Consider the following 22,264-nt stretch of genomic DNA (forward strand, 5'->3'; position numbering starts at 1 on the left):
AAGCACAGGGCTATGCCCAAAACTGGGGAGCACAGGGGTATGCCCAAAACTGGGGAAGCACAGGGGTATGCCCAAAACTGGAGAGCACAGGGGTGTGTCCAAAACTGGGGAGCACAGGGGTATGCCCAAAACTGGGGTGCACAGGGATATGCCCAAAACTGGGGAGCACAGGGGTATGCCCAAAACTGGGGAGCACAGGGGTATGCCCAAAACTGGGGAAGCACAGGGGTATGCCCAAAACTGGGGAGCACAGGGGTATGCCCAAAACTGGAAACACAGGGGTATGCCCAAAACTGGGGAGCACAGGGTTATGCCCAAAACTGGGACTCACAGGGGTATGCCCAAAACTGGGGAAGCACAGGGGTATGCCCAAAACTGGGACACACAGTGGTATGCCCAAAACTGGGGAAGCACAGGGGTATGCCCAAAACTGAGACACACAGGGGTATGCCCAAAACTGGGGAAGCACAGGGGTATGCCCAAAACTGGGACATACAGTGGTATGCCCTAAACTGGGGAGCACAGGGGTATGCCCAAAACTGGGACACACAGGGGTATGCCCAAAACTGGGGAAGCACAGGGGTATGCCCAAAACTGGAGAGCACAGGGGTATGCCCAAAACTGGAGAGCACAGGGGTATGCCCAAAACTGGAGAGCACAGGGCATACCCAAAACTGGGTAGCACAGGGGTATGCCCAAACCTAGGGAGCACAGGGGTATGCCCAAAAGTGGGGAGCACAGGGGTATGCCCAATACTGGGGAGCACAGGGGTATGTCCAAAACTGGGGAGCACAGGGGTATGCCCAAAACTGGGGAAGCACAGGGGTATGCCCTAAACTGGGGAGCACAGGGGTATGCCCTAAACTGGGGAGCACAGGGGTATGTCCAAATCTGGGGAGCACAGGGGTTTGCCCAAAACTGGGGAGCACAGGGGTATGCCCTAAACTGGGGAGCACAGGGGTATGCCCAAAACTGGGGAGCACAGGGTTATGCCCAAAACTGGAGAGCACAGGGGTATGCCCAAAACTGGGGAAGCACAGGGGTATGCCCAAAACTGGGGTGCACAGTGATATGCCCAAAACTGGGGAGCACAGGGGTATGCCCAAAACTGGGGAGCACAGGGGTATGCCCAAAACTGGGGAAGCACAGGGGTATGCCCAAAACTGGGGAGCACATGGGTATGCCCAAAACTGGAAACACAGGGGTATGCCCAAAACTGGGGAGCACAGGGTTATGCCCAAAACTGGGACACACAGGGGTATGCCCAAAACTGGGGAAGCACAGGGGTATGCCCAAAACTGGGACACACAGGGGTATGCCCAAAACTGGGGAAGCACAGGGGTATGCCCAAAACTGAGACACACAGGGGTATGCCCAAAACTGGGGAAGCACAGGGGTATGCCCAAAACTGGGACATACAGTGGTATGCCCTAAACTGGGGAGCACAGGGGTATGCCCAAAACTGGGACACACAGGGGTATGCCCAAAACTGGGGAAGCACAGGGGTATGCCCAAAACTGGAGAGCACAGGGGTATGCCCAAAACTGGAGAGCACAGGGGTATGCCCAAAACTGGAGAGCACAGGGCATACCCAAAACTGGGTAGCACAGGGGTATGCCCAAACCTAGGGAGCACAGGGGTATGCCCAAAACTGGGACACACAGGGGTATGTCCAAAACTGGGGAGCACAGGGGTATGCCCAAAACTGGGGAAGCACAGGGGTATGCCCTAAACTGGGGAGCACAGGGGTATGCCCAAAACTGGGGAGCACAGGGGTATGCCCTAAACTGGGGAGCACAGGGGTATGTCCAAATCTGGGGAGCACAGGGGTTTGCCCAAAACTGGGGAAGCACAGGGTTATGCCCAAAACTGGAGAGCACAGGGGTATGCCCAAAACTGGAGAGCACAGGGGTATGCCCAAAACTGGAGAGCACAGGGCATACCCAAAACTGGGTAGCACAGGGGTATGCCCAAACCTAGGGAGCACAGGGGTATGCCCAAAAGTGGGGAGCACAGGGGTATGCCCAATACTGGGGAGCACAGGGGTATGTCCAAAACTGGGGAGCACAGGGGTATGCCCAAAACTGGGGAAGCACAGGGGTATGCCCTAAACTGGGGAGCACAGGGGTATGCCCAAAACTGGGGAGCACAGGGGTATGCCCTAAACTGGGGAGCACAGGGGTATGTCCAAATCTGGGGAGCACAGGGGTTTGCCCAAAACTGGGGAGCACAGGGGTATGCCCTAAACTGGGGAGCACAGGGGTATGCCCAAAACTGGGGAGCACAGGGTTATGCCCAAAACTGGGGAGCACAGGGGTATGCCCAAAACTGGGGAAGCATAGGGGTATGCCCAAAACTGGGGAGCACAGGGATATGCTCAATACTGGGAAACAGGGATATACCCAAAACTGGGGAGCAAAGGGATATACCTATAACTGGGGAGCACAGGGGTATGCCCAATACTGGGGGGCACAGGGGTATGTGCAAAACTGGGGAGCACAGGGGTATGCCCAAAACTGGGCAGCACAGGGGTATGCCCAAAACTGGGGAGCACAGGGGTATGCCCAAAACTGGGGAGCACATGGGTATGCCCAAAACTTGGCAGCACAGGGGTATGCCCAAAACTGGGGAGCAGATGGGGTATGCCCAAAACTGGGGAGAACAGGGGTGTGCCCAAAACTGGGGAGCACAGGGGTATGCCCAATACTGGGAAACAGGGATATACCGAAAACTGGGGAGCAAAGGGATATACCTAAAACTGGGGAGCACATGGGTATGTGCAAAACTGGGGAGCACAAGGATATACACAAAACTGGGGAGCACAGGGACATGCCCCAAACTGGGGAAGCACAGGGATATGCACAAAACTTCGGAGCACATGGGTATGTCCAAAACTGGGGAGCCCAGGTGTATACCCAAAATTGGGAAGCACAGGGATATACCCAAAACTGGGGAGCACAGGGGTATGTGAAAAACGGGGGAGCACAGGAGTATACCAAAACTGGGGAGAACAGGGACATGCCCAATACTGGGGAGCACAGGGACATGCACAAAACTGGGGAGCACAGGGGTATACTGAAAACTGGGGAGCACAGGAGTATACCGAAAACTGGGGAGCACAGGGGTATGCCCAAAACTGGGAGCACAGGGGTATGCCCAAAACTGGGAGCACAGGGGTGTACCGAAAACTGGGAGCACATCGGTATACCCAAAACTGGGGCGCACAGGGACATGCACAAAACTGGGGAGCACAAGGTTATACCCAAAACTGGGGAGCACAGGGACATGCACAAAACTGGGGTGCACAGGGGTATACCGAAAACTGCGGAGCACAGGGGTATGCCCAAAACTGGGGAGCACAGGGGTATGTCCAAAACTGGAGAGCACAGGGGTATGCCCAAAACTGGGGAGCACAGGGGTATACCAAAAACTGGGGAGCACAGGGGTATACCTAAAACTGGGAGCACAGGGGTATACCCAAAACTGGGGAGCACAGGGGTATATCCAAAACACACATACACACACACACAAGGTCCTCCTTCACATAGGACCGAAATGTTGGTGTTTCTCTTGGACTACAAATGTATATATTTGTCACTAGAGACTCATGTGCTGTCTCATAATTTCTTCAAACCTTGGTTTGGTTAATGTGTGCTGTAATTTACTCAGATTACTATATGGTATCTATATATTACACACACATATTCATCGCCACTTACATAGATACCCAGTACTAGTGTTGATAAAATCTCTTTGATAAAGCATTTAGCAGATCTACTTTACATGTGACACGCAGTATCTCCACCATCACTTGTCAGACACTCTAATTAGCTGGAGGTATGGAACGTTAACTCTCTCCCTACCTATGGAACGCTCTCCCACGCAATATACAGTACACCAAGCCCCTTCACTTTCCTCACCCCAAGCTCAGCTGAAAATTCCCCTCTTAAAAGACACATCTCATTAAACGTTCTGCGCCTCCGCTACGAACTCCAGATGATTCTGACCTCCCGTCTGAACTTCTAACAATGCACTTTCACTCCTAATGTGTCTGTAAGCCTCTCAACATAATAATTAGATTGTAAGCTCTTTGGATCAGGGTCTCCTTTAGTTTTATGTTACTATTTACCTGTTGTAATGTATGTACCTCCTAATGTAATGTTACAGAGTGCTCAGCGCTATATACATCACTTTATACCTGTGACTCTCCCTCACTCTCAAACACTGGCAGTAATACATTCGTTTTGTAATGTTACTTTGTGCTATTAGTTACAGGACGCAAACAGAGTATCTGGTAAATAGGATATTACAGGAGAAGACTGTGACAGTCCCACATGCGCAGATACAAAGATCGTATTATATAAGTCCGCCTTACCTTTAAGCCTCTCCACTCATCTGTTCCTTCCTCATATCAGCTTTGATCTCTCTCTATGCCCCTGCTCGTCTCCTGTGCCCTACCTCTCTTCTCTTCTCTCATCCCCTTTCCCCTCTACTGCTCTTTCGCCTTAAACCCCTTTCCCTCACTGCCCCTTACCTTTGGAACTCTCTCACACTGCCATCTACAGAACTTATTCCCTCACCCGCTGTTCCTGAAGTTTCCCAACATACCAGTTAGATTGTAAGCTCTCCGGGGCAGGGATTTCCTTGCCTATTGCGCTTATTGTATTATTATAATTCCCTGTACTGTATTGTCTTTGGCGCTATATAAATATATACATACGTACATTATGTATGTGCCTTGTAACTTTTCCCTAACTCCTGCACACTCTCCCCAAATCCCAAGCAAGAGAGAGGGATAGACGGAGAGAGGGAGGGAGAGTGAGAGAGAGAGGGAGAGGGAGATAGAGAGTGACAGAGAGAGAGTGGGAGACAGGGAGATATTAATGAGGTTGTTGGGAGTTTAAGTAATTATTTTCTTTACTTAAATGACGATGCTGCCTCTGATTAGGAATAATATTTGACATTTAGTACATAATGGATTTATGGGTTTATGTAAGAAATGCAAACATTTTCTATTTACGATATGGTTTGTCAAATAAATCATCTGTATTCTAGTTTTCTTAAAGCATAAAAAAAATCTGTATTACTTTAGTCTCCAAAGTGTACCCCCAAAGGTACAATTCAATTCAGAAATTGCAATGACCCTGAAAATGTAACCTACCCCAACTGTGCGCATTTCTATTTCCTCTACGAAGAAGGATCAGCTGGAGATGAAAAAAAGAGAACGGAATAGAAAATAGCTAAGAATTCTGCAGTCCATCCCCATGTCCTATCACACACCGTCCCCATATCCTATCACACACCGTCCCCATATCCTATCACACCATCCCCATATCCTATCACACAGCATCCTCATATCCTATCCCACACAGCATCCCCATATCCTATCACACACCATCCCCATATCCTATCACACACCTTCCCCATATCCTATCACACACCTTCCCCATATCCTATCCCACACCATCCCAATATCCTATCACACACCATCCCCATATCCTATCACACACCGTTCCCATATCCTATCACACACCGTCCCCATATCCTATCACACACCGTCCCCATATCCTATCACACACCATCCCCATATCCTATCACACACCGTCCCCATATCCTATCACACATCATCCCCATATCCTATCACACACCGTCCCCATATCCTATCACACACCATCCCCATATCCTATCACACACCATCCCCATATCCTATCACACACCATCCCCATATCCTATCACACACCATCCCCATATCCTATCACACAGCGTCCCCATATCCTATCACACATCATCCCCATATCCTATCACACACCTTCCCCATATCCTATCACACACCATCCCCATATCCTATCGCACATCATCCCATATCCTATCACACACCATCCCCATATCCTATCACACACTGTCCCCATATCCTATCACACACCATCCCCATATCCTATCACACACCGTCCCCATATCCTATCACACACCGTCCCCATATCCTATCACACACCAACCCCATATCCTATCACACACCGTCCCCATATCCTATCACACACCGTCCCCATATCCTATCACACACCGTCCCCATATCCTATCACACACCGTCCCCATATCCTATCACACACCGTCCCCATATCCTATCACACATCATTCCCATATCCTATCACACACCATCCCCATATCCTATCACACAGCGTCCCCATATCCTATCACACATCACCCCCATATCCTATCACACACCTTCCCCATATCCTATCACACACCATCCCCATATCCTATCGCACATCATCCCATATCCTATCACACACCATCCCCATATCCTATCACACACCGTCCCCATATCCTATCCCACACCGTCCCCATATCCTATCACACACCATCCCCATATCCTATCACACACCATCCCCATATCCTATCACAAACCGTCCCCATATCCTATCACACACCATCCCCATATCCTATCACACACCGTCCCCATATCCTATCACACACCGTCCCCATATCCTATCACACATCATCCCCATATCCTATCACACACCGTCCCCATATCCTATCACACATCATCCCATATCCTATCACACACCATCCCCATATCCTATCACACACCGTCCCCATATCCTATCACACACCATCCCCATATCCTATCGCACAGCGTCCCCATATCCTATCACACCATCCCCATATCCTATCACACACCGTCCCCATATCCTATCGCACAGCGTCCCCATATCCTATCACACCATCCCCATATCCTATCACACACCGTCCCCATATCCTATCACACACCATCCCCATATCCTATCACACACCATCCCCATATACAATCACACACCGTCCCCATATCCTATCACACCATCCCCATATCCTATCAAACCATCCCCATATCCTATCACACAGCGTCTCCATATCCTATCACACACCATCCCCATATCCTATCACACACCGTCCCCATATCCTATCACACACCATTCCCATATCCTCTCACATCATCCCCATATCCTATCACACACCATCCCCATATCCTATTACACAGTGCCCCCATATCCACACATCGTCCCCATATCCTATCACACAGCATCCCCATATCTTTTCACACACCATCCCCATATCCTATCACACACCATCCCCATATCCTATCACACACCGTCTCCATATCCTATCACACACCGTCCATCATATCCTATCACACACCATCCCCATATCCTATCACACACCATCCCCATATCCTATCACACACCATCCCCATATCCTATCACACATCATCCCCATATCCTATCACACATCCTCCCCATATCCTATCACACACCATCCCCATATCCTGTCACACACACCATCCCCATATCCTATCACACACCATCCCCATATCCTATCACACACCATCCCATATCCTATCACACAGCGTCTCCATATCCTATCACACACCATCCCCATATCCTATCACACAGCGTCTCCATATCCTATCACACACCGTCCCCATATCCTATCACACACCATCCCCATATCCTATCACACACCATCCCCATATCCTATCACACACCATCCCCATATCCTATCACACACCGTCCCCATATCCTATCACACACCGTCCCCATATCCTATCACACACCGTCCCCATATCCTATCACACACCATCCCCATATCCTTTCACACACCATCCCCATATCCTATCACACACCATCTCCATATCCTATAACACACCATCCCCATATCCTATCACACACCATCCCCATATCCTATCACACATCATCCCATATCCTATCACACACCGTCCCCATATCCTATCACACAGCGTCCCCATATCCTATCACACACCGTCCCCATATCCTATCACACATCCTCCCCATATCCTATCACACACCATCCCCATATCCTATCACACATCATCCCCATATCCTATCACACACCATCCCCATATCCTATCACACACCGTCCCCATATCCTATCACACACCGTCCCCATATCCTATCACACACCGTCCCCATATCCTATCACACACCATCCCCATATCCTTTCACACACCATCCCCATATCCTATCACACACCATCTCCATATCCTATAACACACCATCCCCATATCCTATCACACACCATCCCCATATCCTATCACACATCATCCCATATCCTATCACACACCGTCCCCATATCCTATCACACAGCGTCCCCATATCCTATCACACACCGTCCCCATATCCTATCACACATCCTCCCCATATCCTATCACACACCATCCCCATATCCTATCACACATCATCCCCATATCCTATCACACAGCATCCCATATCCTATCACACACCATCCCCATATCCTATCACACACCGTCCCCATATCCTATCACACATCCTCCCCATATCCTATCACACATCCTCCCCATATCCTATCACACACCATCCCCATATCCTATCACACACCATCCCCATATCCTATCCCACACATCCTATCACACACCATCCCCATATCCTATCACACACCATCCCCATATCCTATCACACACCATCCCCATATCCTATCACACACCAGCCCCATATCCTATCACACACCTTCCCCATTTCCAATCACACACCATCCCCATATCCTATCACACACCGTCCCCATATCCTATCACACACCATCCCCATATCCTATCCCACACATCCTATCACACACCATCCCCATATCATATCCCACATCATCCCCATATCCTATCCCACATCATCCCCATATCCTATCACACACCATCCCCATATCCTATCACACACCATCCCCATATCCTATCACACACCATCCTCATATCCAATCACACACCTTCCCCATATCCTATCACACAGGGACCCCCTACTTCCTGAGTTACAGGGCCCCATTATAATGTGCCGGTATCCCCCTATGCGTTTAAATCTCACGTGTCACGGGACCAGGAGATTTAAACTTTACGGTGATACCGGCACCCCATACTGGGGCCTGCATCTCAGGAATAAGGGGGTCCCCGGTCAGGTCAGAAGATTTTAATAATAGTGTGCGGGAGCAGGGGGTCTCCTAAGCTGAACCACATTGATTTCAGCCTCGGGGACCCCCTTCTTCCCGAGATAGAAGCGTGGGGTGTATTTCACCTCCTGTAGTATTTCAATCCCCCGGTCACGTGGGGATTTAAAAATGGCGGCAATATCGGAACCCCATACTGGGGCCTCTATTTCGGGAAGCAGGGGTCCCCGAGGCTGAAATCAATGCGGTTCAGCTTAGGAGACCCCCTGTTCCCGCACACTATTATTAAAATGTACATTAAAACTGCACGATCGCCTGTAATAGCCGCGCAGCGAGACGCAGCGTCTGCGTGTAGCGCTTCCAGGCTGCAGTTTCAACAAACCCTTTCAGTGCAATAAGACTTAGAATTAGTTTTTTTTAAACTAGTGATATCTATCTCTCTCCGTGGCCTGTAGGATTGCGCGACAGAGAGGCGTGGCGAGGGCGTGCATGACGTCACGTGAGCGGTTTGCCCTCATTGGCTGAACCACGTGTGTGACCCGTCCGTCGTGCGGCAAAATAAAAAAAAATTGTTTCGCAAAGTATCGGCCGGCCGGACAGTTTCGATGTCGTAGGTACTGTATCCCCTCACCCCTTACCCTAAAAACAGTAACCTTTACCCCTTACCCGAAAAACAGTAACCTTAACCCCTTACCCTAAAAACAGTAACCTTTACCCCTTACCCTAAAAACAGTAACCTTAACCCCTTACCCGAAAAACCGTAACCTTAACCCCTTACCCTAAAAACAGTAACCGTAACCCCTTACCCTAAAAACAGTAACCTTAACCCCTTACCCTAAAAACAGTAACCTTTACCCCTTACCCTAAAAACAGTAACCTTTACCCCTTACCCTAAAAACAGTAACCTTAACCCCTTACCCTACAAACAGTAACCTTAACCCCTTACCCTACAAACAGTAACCTTAACCCCTTACACGAAAAACAGTAACTGTAACCCCTTACTCTAAAAAAAGGAACCTTAACCCCTTACCCTAAAAACAGTAACCTTAACCCCTTACCCTAAAAACAGTAACCTTTACCCCTTACCCTAAAAACAGTAACCTTAACCCCTTACCCGAAAAACCGTAACCTTAACCCCTTACCTAAAAAACAGTAACCGTAACCCCTTACCCTAAAAACAGTAACCTTAACCCCTTACCCTAAAAACAGTAACCTTTACCCCTTACCCTAAAAACAGTAACCTTTACCCCTTACCCTAAAAACAGTAACCTTAACCCCTTACCCTACAAACAGTAACCTTAACCCCTTACCCTACAAACAGTAACCTTAACCCCTTACACGAAAAACAGTAACTGTAACCCCTTACCCTAAAAACAGTAACCTTAACCCCTTACCCTAAAAACAGTAACCTTAACCCCTTACCCTAAAAACAGTAACCTTAACCCCTTACCCTAAAAACAGTAACCTTAACCCCTTACCCTAAAAACAGTAACCTTGACCCCTTACCCTAAAAACAGTAACCTTAACCCCTTACCCTAAAAACAGTAACCTTAACCCCTTACCCTAAAAACAGTCACCTTAACCCTTTACCCTAAAAACAGTAACCTTAACCCCTTACCCTAAAAACAGTAACCTTAACCCCTTACCCTAAAAACAGTAACCTTAACCCCTTACCCTAAAAACAGTAACCTTGATTTCTTACCCTAAATTACACCCTTACCCTAAAAACACTAACCATAACCCCTACTCTAAATACTTTACCCCATTACCCTAATTACCATAACACCTTACCCTAAAGACCTTAACCTAACTACCATAACCCCTTACCATAAACATCTTACCCCCTTACCCTAAAAACCTTACTCCCTTACTCTAAACACCTTACCCCCTTACCCTAAAGACGTATCCTCTTTCCCTAAAGACCATAACCCCTTACCCTAAAGACCTTAACCACTTACCCTAAAGACCATACCCCTTTACCCTAAAGCCTGCACACCCTTACCCAAAAGACTATAACCCCTTACCCCGAAGACGATAACCCCTTACTCTAAAGACCTTAACCCCATACCCACAAAAAAACTAACCTTAACCCCTTACCCTACCCATTAACCCCTTCCTCAGGGCCTAAAACTGCCGCTGTTGAGTTTCCCTGGTAGGCTGAATGGCCGCGGAGAAACGGCCACGGCTAAAAGTCCCGTTCCGGCTGTCGCTATATAAATAAAATGGTACACAAAGCCCTGTCCGTTCTCTGGCTGTCCTGCCGGTTTGGTATGCGATAGTTTATTAAACACCGGGTTTTATGATGAAGTGCGCACATCTGCTGCAGATGCATGAACAGCGTGGCTCGCCGTTTTTACAACGTACACCATTAGGGAACGTAATGGAGTTGATCCATCACTCCCGAGTTACAGATTGATCTCAGAATGATAACATGCCGCCGGGGCCGGGGCCCCATAAAAAGCAGCGATTTTATCATTTACAAACGAGGCGAAATAAAAAACATCATTGCGTCTCAGCGAAGGGCCGCGCTCCACTAACGCCTTCACGTGAGGGATAGCAGGCGTGGAACAGATCCCAACGCCTCCTGCGTCATCAAAAGACAAATACGTAGGGTTGCTCAAGGCAGCCGATGTGTTAACACAAACCGGAAATTATGCACCATCTATTTCTCCTTTTATTAACCCATTCCCTTCAGGGTCCCGCTGGCAGGGAAGGGGTTAGTATAACAGCCCCAGCGCACTGATTTTCTATTTATAAATGGAAATGTATGATTATTATTCTTTTTATTGACCATCTTACAGTTTTGCTGAACTCAGTGTTTTTATGGGGTAGATCTGTCTACAAATTGAGCATTGCCCAAAGTTTGCCAGGTTTGGAAATTCACTGTACGATGTATATATTGTGTGTAATCCCGGCACTGAGGTCTCTGTCTCCCATTGAGAAACATGTAATAAGCCTGAAGCACCAGATCTTCGCACATTTAGCACATGGACATAAGAATAATTTATTAGCTACTGTATGTCAGAGAGGACAGGGCTCTGTGTCTGTGTAATGCATGCAATTTACTATACACACAAAGATGTTATGAGAATATACGAGGACCGAAACGTTGGCTGCCTGGTGTTCTTAATACTCTTTATTTTCTACATCTGCGGTGTGCTGTCTCAATTTGTTATCAGGATCACCCTGGTTTCTACACACAAACACATATATATATACGAACACAAAAGAAAAAAAGAGGGTTTGTTGAAAGCACACGAAAAATATGTGAAAGTACAAAATGGCGTTTATTAGCAATATAAAACACAAAAATAATATTAAAATATACCTAAACACATACTAAATGAACATTGCTGAACCAAAGAATACACAATAAAAATGTAGGGACCCAAAAAATGTAACATGCAAAATACATAGGTATGAAAATGCAAATCCAGGGGAAAATAATTTCCCCTGGAAATGCAATGGAGATCGGCCGATCAGCAACATGGTGGTGCCATAGTCGATGCACCGAGCTCCAAGGTTACAGAGCCCCCACACTCTTACCAACAAGAATAAAACTTACTGCTGAGGGAGAGCGCGGGGCCTCTGTAAGTGCCTCTTACCTTGTCCGGCAGCATCTCCCCCTACAGCGTCCCGTTATCATGGCGCCGCAATGTCATGACGCTGCGTTGTCCTATATGGAGATACTGCACCGGACAAGATAAGAGACCACGCAAAAGCCCCTGCACCGAGCCCCACGAAATTCCCAGCTGGCACTGTTCTCTGGACTATTGATGCAGAGACACTGCCTTCTCTGACATTCTCTCTAACCCCCTCTCCCTGTCCATCTATGTCCTGTGTTCTATCTCCTGCTGTCTATGTCCCCCAGTCCCTCTTTTAAGTCTCCAGGGCCCCTCAGGCCAGGAAACGATACCCCTAACCAGCTGGGTAATATCCGATCAGTCAGCCATCTCCCAGTGGCTTTAATTAACTAAAGGTTTGGAGGTTCAACCACTGGTAGAAATGGGTACACCTGGTTTCAATAGGGACAGGACATCAAAACAGGTACCGCACCTGCAAAATACATCCAGTTGGGGACTGTGTAGCACTCAACCACAAAACAGCTGGCCTGTGTCCGATCCATGGCAGAAAAGCCCGGCTCTGCATATCAGGAACGAAACTCAACAGGTAACAGTGAGGAGGAGCGGCTCGGTGAGTAAAGACACTGACTGGCACCGAGTGTGAAGCAGGAGCAGGGGTACCTGGCTCAATTCCCGGTGTCGGGTCCTTGTGCCCTTGGGCAATTCACTTTATCTCCCTGTGCCTCAGGCACCAAAAACAGATTGTAAGCTCCACGGGGCAGTGACTGTGCCTGCAAAATGTCTCTGTAACGTGCTATATTAAACTAGCAGCGCTATACAAGAACATGCTGTTATTATTATATCACACGCGGCAGAAAGGTGCTGTGTGGGTATTCCCATGATGCGGATGATGAGGCCGAGGTGATAGAAACTCCCTGAAGTCCCATATTGTAACCACCTCACCGCCACTGGGGAAACACCATGTAGCGGCTTTGCAGGCGGTTGAACATGCCACCAAATGGGTAAAAAGGAGAACAATATTTATAAACCACCAATTTGGCAGTGACAGGGTTAATCACGTTACAGTTGCCTCCCCCCCGCCCCCCCAACAGCCAATGGGAAGTATCACAGGAGCGTAGCAGCACGCAGGGCACATTGGGAAACAAAGTAAATAGAATAAAAGCGCGTCTTAACCCTTTCCCTGCCACCGTCCAGCTGCGCGACGTGTTCCCGGCCACATGAGCGCACAAAATATGTCTGCCTTTTTTTTTTTTTTTTTAAGGCGTAATATCAGGGATTGTCCCAGCCAGGAATGTTCCAATGCTCTGATTTTCAAACATGTTTTTGTAACTTTAACCAGGTTCTTTTAAGGGGACGCAATCAGAGAAAAAGCAATTTGGGAATAAGACAGAAAGTCAGAGGCTCGCGGGGGCGCGGGGCGGGACCCGCTGTGGAGGGGGGTGGGGGGCGCGGGGCGGGACCCGCTGTGAAGGGGCAGCATTAGTGCCTTTCCTTCTCTCCATGTTCTAGTCGCCGTGCAGGTCCTGGAGAAGTGGGTATCCATTGCAAGTCGTCATACCTTTTGATGGACTAAGAGGGTCGTTCTATAATTCTTCAAAGCGACCAAATCTGGCCGTTTTCTAATGAAACCCCCCCACAACGAGGCCGCTTCAGAGTTAAGAGAATCCCACCCTAAAAAGGGGGCCGCACACAGGGGATACTATGATGCCCAGAGATTTGCTAGCCTCGCAGGTCTCTTCTGTGAGTTCACTTTTTTGCAATGTCTTTACTTTCCCTGTTCTGATTTGCTGTGGCACTTAGCTGTCCTCTTTCAAAAGCACCTGAGCACGTTTAAAAACCCCTTTTTCTGGCACAAGCTCCAGTGTCAGATAAGGGGATAAAGCACCAGAAATAGAATAGGCAGAGGAGGTGTTTTCTTCCCGCGGAGATGTGTCTGAGGACAGGTTTATACCCACATCCAATGCACTACCAGCAACATAGGGGTTAACCGTCCACATGGGAGGTTTCCGCATAATAGCCGACCTCCTGCAGTGCCTTAGACAGGAGGAGACAAAAAGGTTTCAACTTTGTTGGCCGCTCCGCATTGCTGATGACAATAAGAGGGGACAATGCGTATTCTGCCATTGAAGAAGCCAAGTGAGAGGCGGGCACTAGGTTTCATGCTCAGAGCAGCGTCCAGGGGCGAGCGCGACACTCAGACACAGGGGAGAGGGCGGGCGCCCGTTTAACACAGCGTATGCGAAACGCTGCGCGCAACGCTCTAAGGCTAAGTCCCTGCATAGCGCTGAGCGGGCGGCGCTTGCTTACATATCTAGATATATGTACGTTCCCACTCACGCTGTGCGCGCTCATGCGCAGGCTCACCCGCGATCGGCGCTTAGATAAACAAAAAAGTATACTTACCCGCGCGCTCAACTACCCGCAATGCCCCCCGCGCGTACAAGCAGGACACCCGGCGCTCATGCTAGGAGCGCTGTCCAAGCATGAGAACGCTCAGCGCCAGCGGGGACTCAGCCTTACTGGGACCCCCGCTCCCCGGCATTCAGTCCTCCTCTCAGGAAAAAACAGGACCTCCCCGAACACACAACTCCCGCAGCGACAGCAAAGGGTGAAGTCACCGTGCCGGCGTAGGGCTGCAGGTGTCCACAGCGGTAGTAAGCTCTAAGGCACCCTGAGGCCCATTCGTTAGCACTGCTTAGCAGACATGTGCCACACTGGGTTGAAGACCCAAAGGGGGTGACGCATCAAGCCAAATTTGGAGCGACGCTGATGCGCGTAATATCATGTTTATCATGCGTCTCTTCGCGTCGGGGTATCGGGGTCTCTGCCCTAAGTTTTTTACGTCGTGTGCGTTACCGTGCGTTTTGGGGAGCGTCAGTAGGAGATGTTGCAGGACACACGGGTTATAATGAGATGTAGAAAACTCGGCGTCTCAGCGGACGCACTTTTTGTTTTGTATTCGTGTCCCCAAAAAAAATCCATCCCCAAAAAATCCGTCCCATCCGAGGCGGCATAAACATTTTCTGGCCACATCTGCATCAAATTTGAGAAACGCCATCATGCGGTTGACGCAAACGCCAGCAGAAAGCGGAGCAATGCGTCAAGCAGACTGTCCGCACTTTCTTTACATGGATACATTTCTCCCGTGACATAGGATGTGATTGGACGTCAGTAGTCACATCCACTTTTGATTTATACAGCAGAAAGTTCTTCTGAACCTCAATTACTTCTCGTGCTGTGGATAACGACCTTAACATGTATATACACTTTACAGCTCCTTTGTATTTTATAGACGTTTTAACAAGTTTTTGAAAGCAGCAGTTACCTCTTATCACACAAGTAATAGTTGTTTACAGCCATTATATGTCGGCACTTGCTGTGTTATATGTAAGAAGCGTAATTACATTTCTTATATTTGATTCCGATTGTTAGCTACAGAGGTGCGGCGAAACAGAAAATCAGCAGCAGAATGTGATACATCTCATTATAATCTGCGCGTTGTATAAACCCTCTAATTAATTCTGCTGAAGAGGCAGAGTGAAATCTGAGAGATTTAGACACTCTGGAGCAAAATATGACATTTTCACGAAACGTAATTAAATTAGCAAGACTCCCCTGAAGTCTGAGACCCTGATGCGAGAAATAATACGTAACAAAATACAGTGAGACTGAATCCAGATCCGCGAGAGCTGGCAGGCCTGCCGTGCCCGAATCTGAGCCGACTTATATGGGACAATATAGGTGCATAGCAGACACATGTTTAAAATACATCTGGGCTTCATTCCATATGTCCCGACCGGCCATTGAACATAAACCACAAAATTCAATAAACTTATTTGGGGGGGGGGAGGGGGAACACATAAATCATAATAAAAAGTCACAAATTGGGAAAATGTAATTTGAGCAGTAAAGAACAATAAACTATACAAAGACTCATTAACACAGCACTGGAATGGGGGAAAATAATCAAGGTGCAAAAGGAGAAAAGGTCGTTTTAAAAAATTAGCTGGGGGCGTGCAAGTTATTTTTGTTTGGAGAACCAAACATCCCAAATAACCTGAGATCAGAGCCGGACGCTGTATTATACCAAAGTTACCAACAGGTCTGTCACGGGGAACACAAAACCAGGACTGGATCGCTACTCTGTCTCTGGATTTAGTTTCAGGTTTGCTTGAAAACTTCTGGAGTAAATGCCACTGGCCGTTAAAATATTTACAAAAACATCATAACGCTATTTATTTTTAAGAGCCCTTAGATTGTCTAATTGTATTTCCTACTGAGACGGATGTTTTTAAACGTGTTCTAAAGAGCCGAAATGTGTTTTATCATCATAAACTATATAAAAAAAATGTATCTTGCCCGCCACAGTAAGAAACTGCAGAAGATCGACTTTGGATATCGAAAGCGGACAACTTATGTCATTTATATATTGTTCATAGAATATGCATTTGAGAGCCAAGAAAATGATAGTTTGCATTGAAAAAAAAAAACTTTCACGAATAAAAAAAAAAAACCCTCAAATTGTTTCGGCAAATGGACAAACCCTTTTTATGATCCCCAAAAAAATGCAACATATCACAGTGTTTCATGCAAATATTCCTTAGCAGCAGGATACAACAATTCACTTGCAGTTTGTTAAACCTCATGGATTTATATGTCAAACATAAGGAACATGAATTAACTCCTTTGCAAAGGGGTTCACAAAAGTTTACAAAAAAAAAAACCATACCAAATACTGTATATCTCCTGAGAAATACAGTGAAAACCCAAACTCCAAGTATCCGAAACTGAAAAACTCGTCGCAGCCGCAGGAATATAGAAGCTGCAGGAAAAATGTAGCGCAAAGTTTTTAAAAAAGCAGCAAAAAAACATGAAACTAACTGGGAACTGCAAAAAGTGAGATGAAGAAATTAAAACCCCGCTATAAACAGCATTTTCTGATACATAAGCAGCAAGAAAAAAAAATGTCTCGACATGAGGCAGACCAAAGTGGTAGAAACTTTTAAAAACAGATTTAAGAACCTATTAAGAGCCCAGCAGAGTTTGCCGTTGGTCTTTATCATTATTCGATAACGCACAACAGTTGAAAAGCCTCCACACTGTCACTTACTGTGAAGCGCTATGTACACTAATGGCGCTATATAAATAAAGACATACAATACAATACTAAACCACGATGAGTTATTTGCAAAGCAACGCTGCAAACTCTGAGTGTTTGGGTAGAGATTCATTTTCACTCCCCGAAGAACAGTGCTGGAGAAGCATGTACGAAAATAAAATAAAGCGCGCTGACTCCGTTGACACTACAATCAATGTTAATAAACTTGAGTGAATGCAGTAAGTCTTAAAAAGAAAAAAGAATTTTCGGACACAAAACTCCCCTTGAAACAAGCGCTGTGTTAATAAGTAGAAAAATATGTTTGATTCGCGCGGCACATCTCCGGAAAACTTTCTTACGAGAAATAACAGGAGCGAGCGAGAACGCGGCTCCGGATAATATCATCCGTTATTTTCTCATCATTAAGGAGCACTACGTTATTACATATGTCAAAGGAAAGTACTCCACTCTTATTAGCGTTTAATTGTAACCCACAAATATCTGATGTTTAACTCTTAACTACTTCACTGCCAGAAAGAACCTGGATCCGCAAGGGGTTGGAAGACAAATATGAATTATATTTAGTTTACTCTCCCCCAAAATATGTAGTGAATTATAGGACAACCATATAAGTTCTTAAACATTATTTACTCGTGTTTTAAAGTCTCTTTAGAAAATCATGTCACACACAGTTCATTATTAAGCTACAAATTAATTCTTACGAGAGAAAAATGACTCTTAGAATTCTTCCTGACAATATACTGTATCTATAGATATATATATAAAGAGAGAGAGAGAGAGAGAGAGAGAGAGACAGCTTGCACATTTCATTGCGAAACATTTGTATCAATAAATAGAGTTTAGAGAAAGTCAAGCAAGAATTCAAGATAGAAATGTGTCTTTGTATATTTGATTTTATCAGTAGCACATTACTTACAAAGTATTGTTATGCATATGAAATATTCCTACTGACATAGGCACGGTGTCGTGTGTGCATACAGATCTGGGACTTTTCGTGCATGGCAATTCCCGTGTTTTTTACGTTCTTCGCATGCTTATAACATGTTTATTCCGCTGTGTGGGCTTGGCTCTGTGCAAATATAATGTAGTCGTATGAAATGGGGATTTTATTGGCTGGAGCAGAAAATAATCTTTGCCCAGTGAATGCACGGAACAGAAGGACAGGGGCAAGGCATCGAAAAAAGGTGCACAGGGCAAATGTAAGGTCATCGAAAAATGCATCTAGCTAATGTGCTTCCCATTGGGTTTTTGACGGCTGTCTCTATACACAGCACTGGGAGAGCCGTAATGGCACAAAATCGTGCTGGTTTATGCAGTTTGTGAGAGGGGAGACCCAGCGCAGTAATTACAGCGAAGGCTGAGTAAAAAAACAGAAGTGCTGCTTAATGAACTTAAGACGAGAAGTTGACACCCCCCGGTTCCTTAACGTTGCGCTTTAACGGATGCTATATCGAGCCGTTTGCGCTACCAACGCGGGCCGTTGAGGGTTAACCCGAGAAGGACCATGTTACGGATGAAAAAAGCAAAAAACAAACACAAAGCAAAGATGCAGACTTTTTAAATAAGGTCTGTAGCAAGTAGACACCCCGTGTATTTACCATTGGCGAATGTGTTCGCCCTGACCCCCCCAGCCCCCTGTCTGTTCCTGCCAGAGAAAAGGCTGCACACAGAAAGCACGCACATACTTTGAAGTGCGGGTTTCAGCGGCTGGACACAGCCAGCGGTCTGCTCATCAGAACAGACCGATTAAAGCAAGACCGGACAATTAGCAGCCTGGCAGCTGCCCATCTGGAGCGGAAAGGGTCCAGTAACACGGAACACGGACGGGGTTAACGAAGCATCCACAATGGATTGTAAGCTCTTCGGGGCAGGGATTTCATTTCCTATTGTCTGATTTTGCTGCACTTATTGTATAATTATAATTCCCTGTACTGTATTCTTTGTGAAGCGCTGAGTACACTTTTGGAGCCATATAAATAAAGACATACAATACAATACAATACAACGGGCTCACTTGTAAATGACGCTCCTAGCCATGGGGGCCCCCGATATGTTTTTGTCGAGGAAACAAAACTGTAGGAGTTTAATAAAAGGGGAGCGGTTGGAGGAGAAACACACCAAAGGGGGGTCGATGGAGAAATTGGAAAATTCCGTAACGGTGGAAAGCAGCTCTGGGCTGCGAAATGTGGACAAGTGTGTTATGCAGCGTAGAGCTGCTTGGTGCTCTAATATTATTCGTATAGGTTTGCCGGTAAGAAAATATACAGTGTGAACCGAATAAAAGAAAAAATACTATCCCCACCAAAACACCAGATCAACAAAGTTAATCAAATCGGACGTGGACTACCGTTAACAATCGGTAATTTACGTAACCCCTAAACGCCAAACCAGAGGTAAAATAAAGTCCCCCAATCGTTGATGACATTCACCAGCCACAGTTCATTATCTGCTCAGCATTCAACACGAACAAGCTCTGCCGCACGGATACATTGGAACGAGGCACGAAACATCCTTATTGCTGCTTCCTCTGCCTTATTAAGTTGAATTGCTCATTCCCTGCTTCAGAAGACCATTTATTTACCCAGAACAGGCATAGAATACAGAACGCAAATACGAAACCCAGACAACACACGAGAAGGACAATGCTTGTGTCAGACACACCTACAGTTAACTTTCAGCCTGGTGTTATCTGTAAGAACCAGCTAGGCAGAAGGTTTCGCATGGAGCAGCATCCCTTGTCTGCGTCTTTGGATTGCCATAAAAACAAGCCAGTCACACCAGGCATATTAAAGGCTGGGGTGTGTTATCAGCTGCAATCCTCATTGTACTTACAGTGGCTGTGGGGGGTCTCCAGTCCTCTGTCTCTGAGATTATATCCACCATCCAGCACTTTCCAATCGGGCATCTGGAAGCTCGCACTGCACCGGCTACACAGCATTTAAGCTCTTTTAAACTCACACACATTACCCATGTGACTGGGAAAAACCACTGGCAGGGAAGGACTTGAAGAAAAGGATGCATCAAGGAGTCGAGTTAAAAGCTGTGTTGGGCCCCCCCTAGCCAGCGCTGCTAGAAGTGCAGAGGGACGGATGCACTGTTTCGTTGCCAAACCAACCTGTTAGCCGTTCTGCATTAATGCAGTCCCAGCAGTCGCTTGCCAAAAAGCAGCGGGACTGTGACCGCCTGCAAAATATTCGAAATGTAGGGCGGAAAAGCGCATATGTTTTTAATTGGTATGTATAGCTTTATTTATATAGCCCCGGGGGGGCTCAACTCCAGTCCTCAAGACCCCCCAACAGGTCAGGTCTTCAGGATATCCCAGCTTCAGCACAGGTGGCTCAGTCAGAGACTAAGCCTCTGATTGTGCCACCTGTGCTGAAGCAGGGACTGATTGCGCCACCTGTGCTGAAGTAGAGACTGATTGTGCCACCTGTGCTGAAGCAGGAACTGATTGAGCCATCTGTGCTGAAGCAGGAACTGATTGCGCCACCTGTGCTGAAGTAGAGGATTCGTGGATGGCGGTGCAGCTGCCTTGGAAAAAATGCGTGGGACCAAACTTGCAAAAAAAACCAGAGTGGCCTTCAAAGGTTACAAGTGACATGGATATACTGACCCAACTATGCTGTGTGTTTATGGAAAGACAAGTGATTTGTTAAAATTGATACATGGACATTCCTTGTGACCATTGCATAGGAGTCCAAACTCCTATTCTTTCACCTGTGCTGAAGTAGAGACTGATTGCGCCGCCTGTGCTGAAGCAGGGACTGATTGAGCCACCTGTGCTGAAGCAGGGATATCATGAAAACCTGACCCATTGGGGGATCTTGGGGACTAGAGTTGAGCACCCCTGATATAGCGTCACACGTGCGCATGGCGCGTCACAGCAGTAGCCCACGTGACATCATAATATAACACGTAATGGGAATACGTGCTTCAGGCGTAAAAGTAACGCTAGGAGAAAGGAGCCCCTGCCCCAAAAAGGGGGGGGAATTATAAAGTAACTACTCTAAAATGTACCCACTAGTGCAGGAGGGCTGAGCAACTACTGTACTTAAGGGCCACCAACAGGACAGGTTTTCAGGATATCCCGTCTAGAGCACAGGTGGCTTAATCAGTGACTCAGTCAAAAACAGCACAGGTGGCTCAATAATCAGTGGCTCAGTCGAAGACTGATTGAGTCCCCTGTGCTGAAGCAGGGATATCCTGAAAACCTGACCTGTTGCTGGCTCTTGAGGACTGGAGTTGCTCACCCCTGCACTAGTACAATAACAGGTCAACCCCAGCATCCTCAAGAGAGAAAAAAAGGGCTTTTTGTTTCTCCTCAAGTGCAGAAGCATTTTTTCCCTTCAGGTCAGTTTTGCGCCCTGAAGTTACACGCATCGATCTTTCCCGGCGATATTTTCTTTCCTTAATTCAAACGCCAAATATTCTGGTGTTTTTTTTTTTTGTCGTTGTTGTTTTTCTTACACTGCCTTATAAATCTCGCCCGTGTTTTAGGAAATCGATCCGTGTTTTGGCAGCCAGGGGATTTATATACTTCTTGTCACGCAGTTTGTAACCTGCGAGGAAAAGAAAAAAGGTTTATAAAAAAGAAAAAGTTTTTTTTAATGTATTTGTTTCTTTA

The 22,264-nt window shown here is 46.9% G+C and overlaps 1 protein-coding gene across 2 annotated transcripts in view; it reads right to left on the reverse strand.

Moving 5' to 3' along the window:
* CNTFR (ciliary neurotrophic factor receptor) overlaps window positions 1-20,628 on the reverse strand; it is a 700,478-nt gene extending 679,850 nt beyond the window's left edge. Inside the window, exons 1-2 of one of the 2 annotated variants that reach the window (XM_075581850.1) lie at window positions 20,473-20,628; window positions 5,162-5,204 (exon numbers count right to left, since the gene is read on the reverse strand). The gene's annotated coding sequence lies outside the window, so the exon portion shown is untranslated. The remainder of the gene's footprint in view (window positions 1-5,161; window positions 5,205-20,472) is intronic. The other variant, XM_075581830.1, reaches the window with a different exon arrangement.
* Window positions 20,629-22,264: the final 1,636 nt, after the last annotated feature.

This window comes from Ascaphus truei, chromosome 1 (genome assembly GCF_040206685.1).
Source record: "Ascaphus truei isolate aAscTru1 chromosome 1, aAscTru1.hap1, whole genome shotgun sequence".
Taxonomy (NCBI): domain Eukaryota; kingdom Metazoa; phylum Chordata; class Amphibia; order Anura; family Ascaphidae; genus Ascaphus; species Ascaphus truei.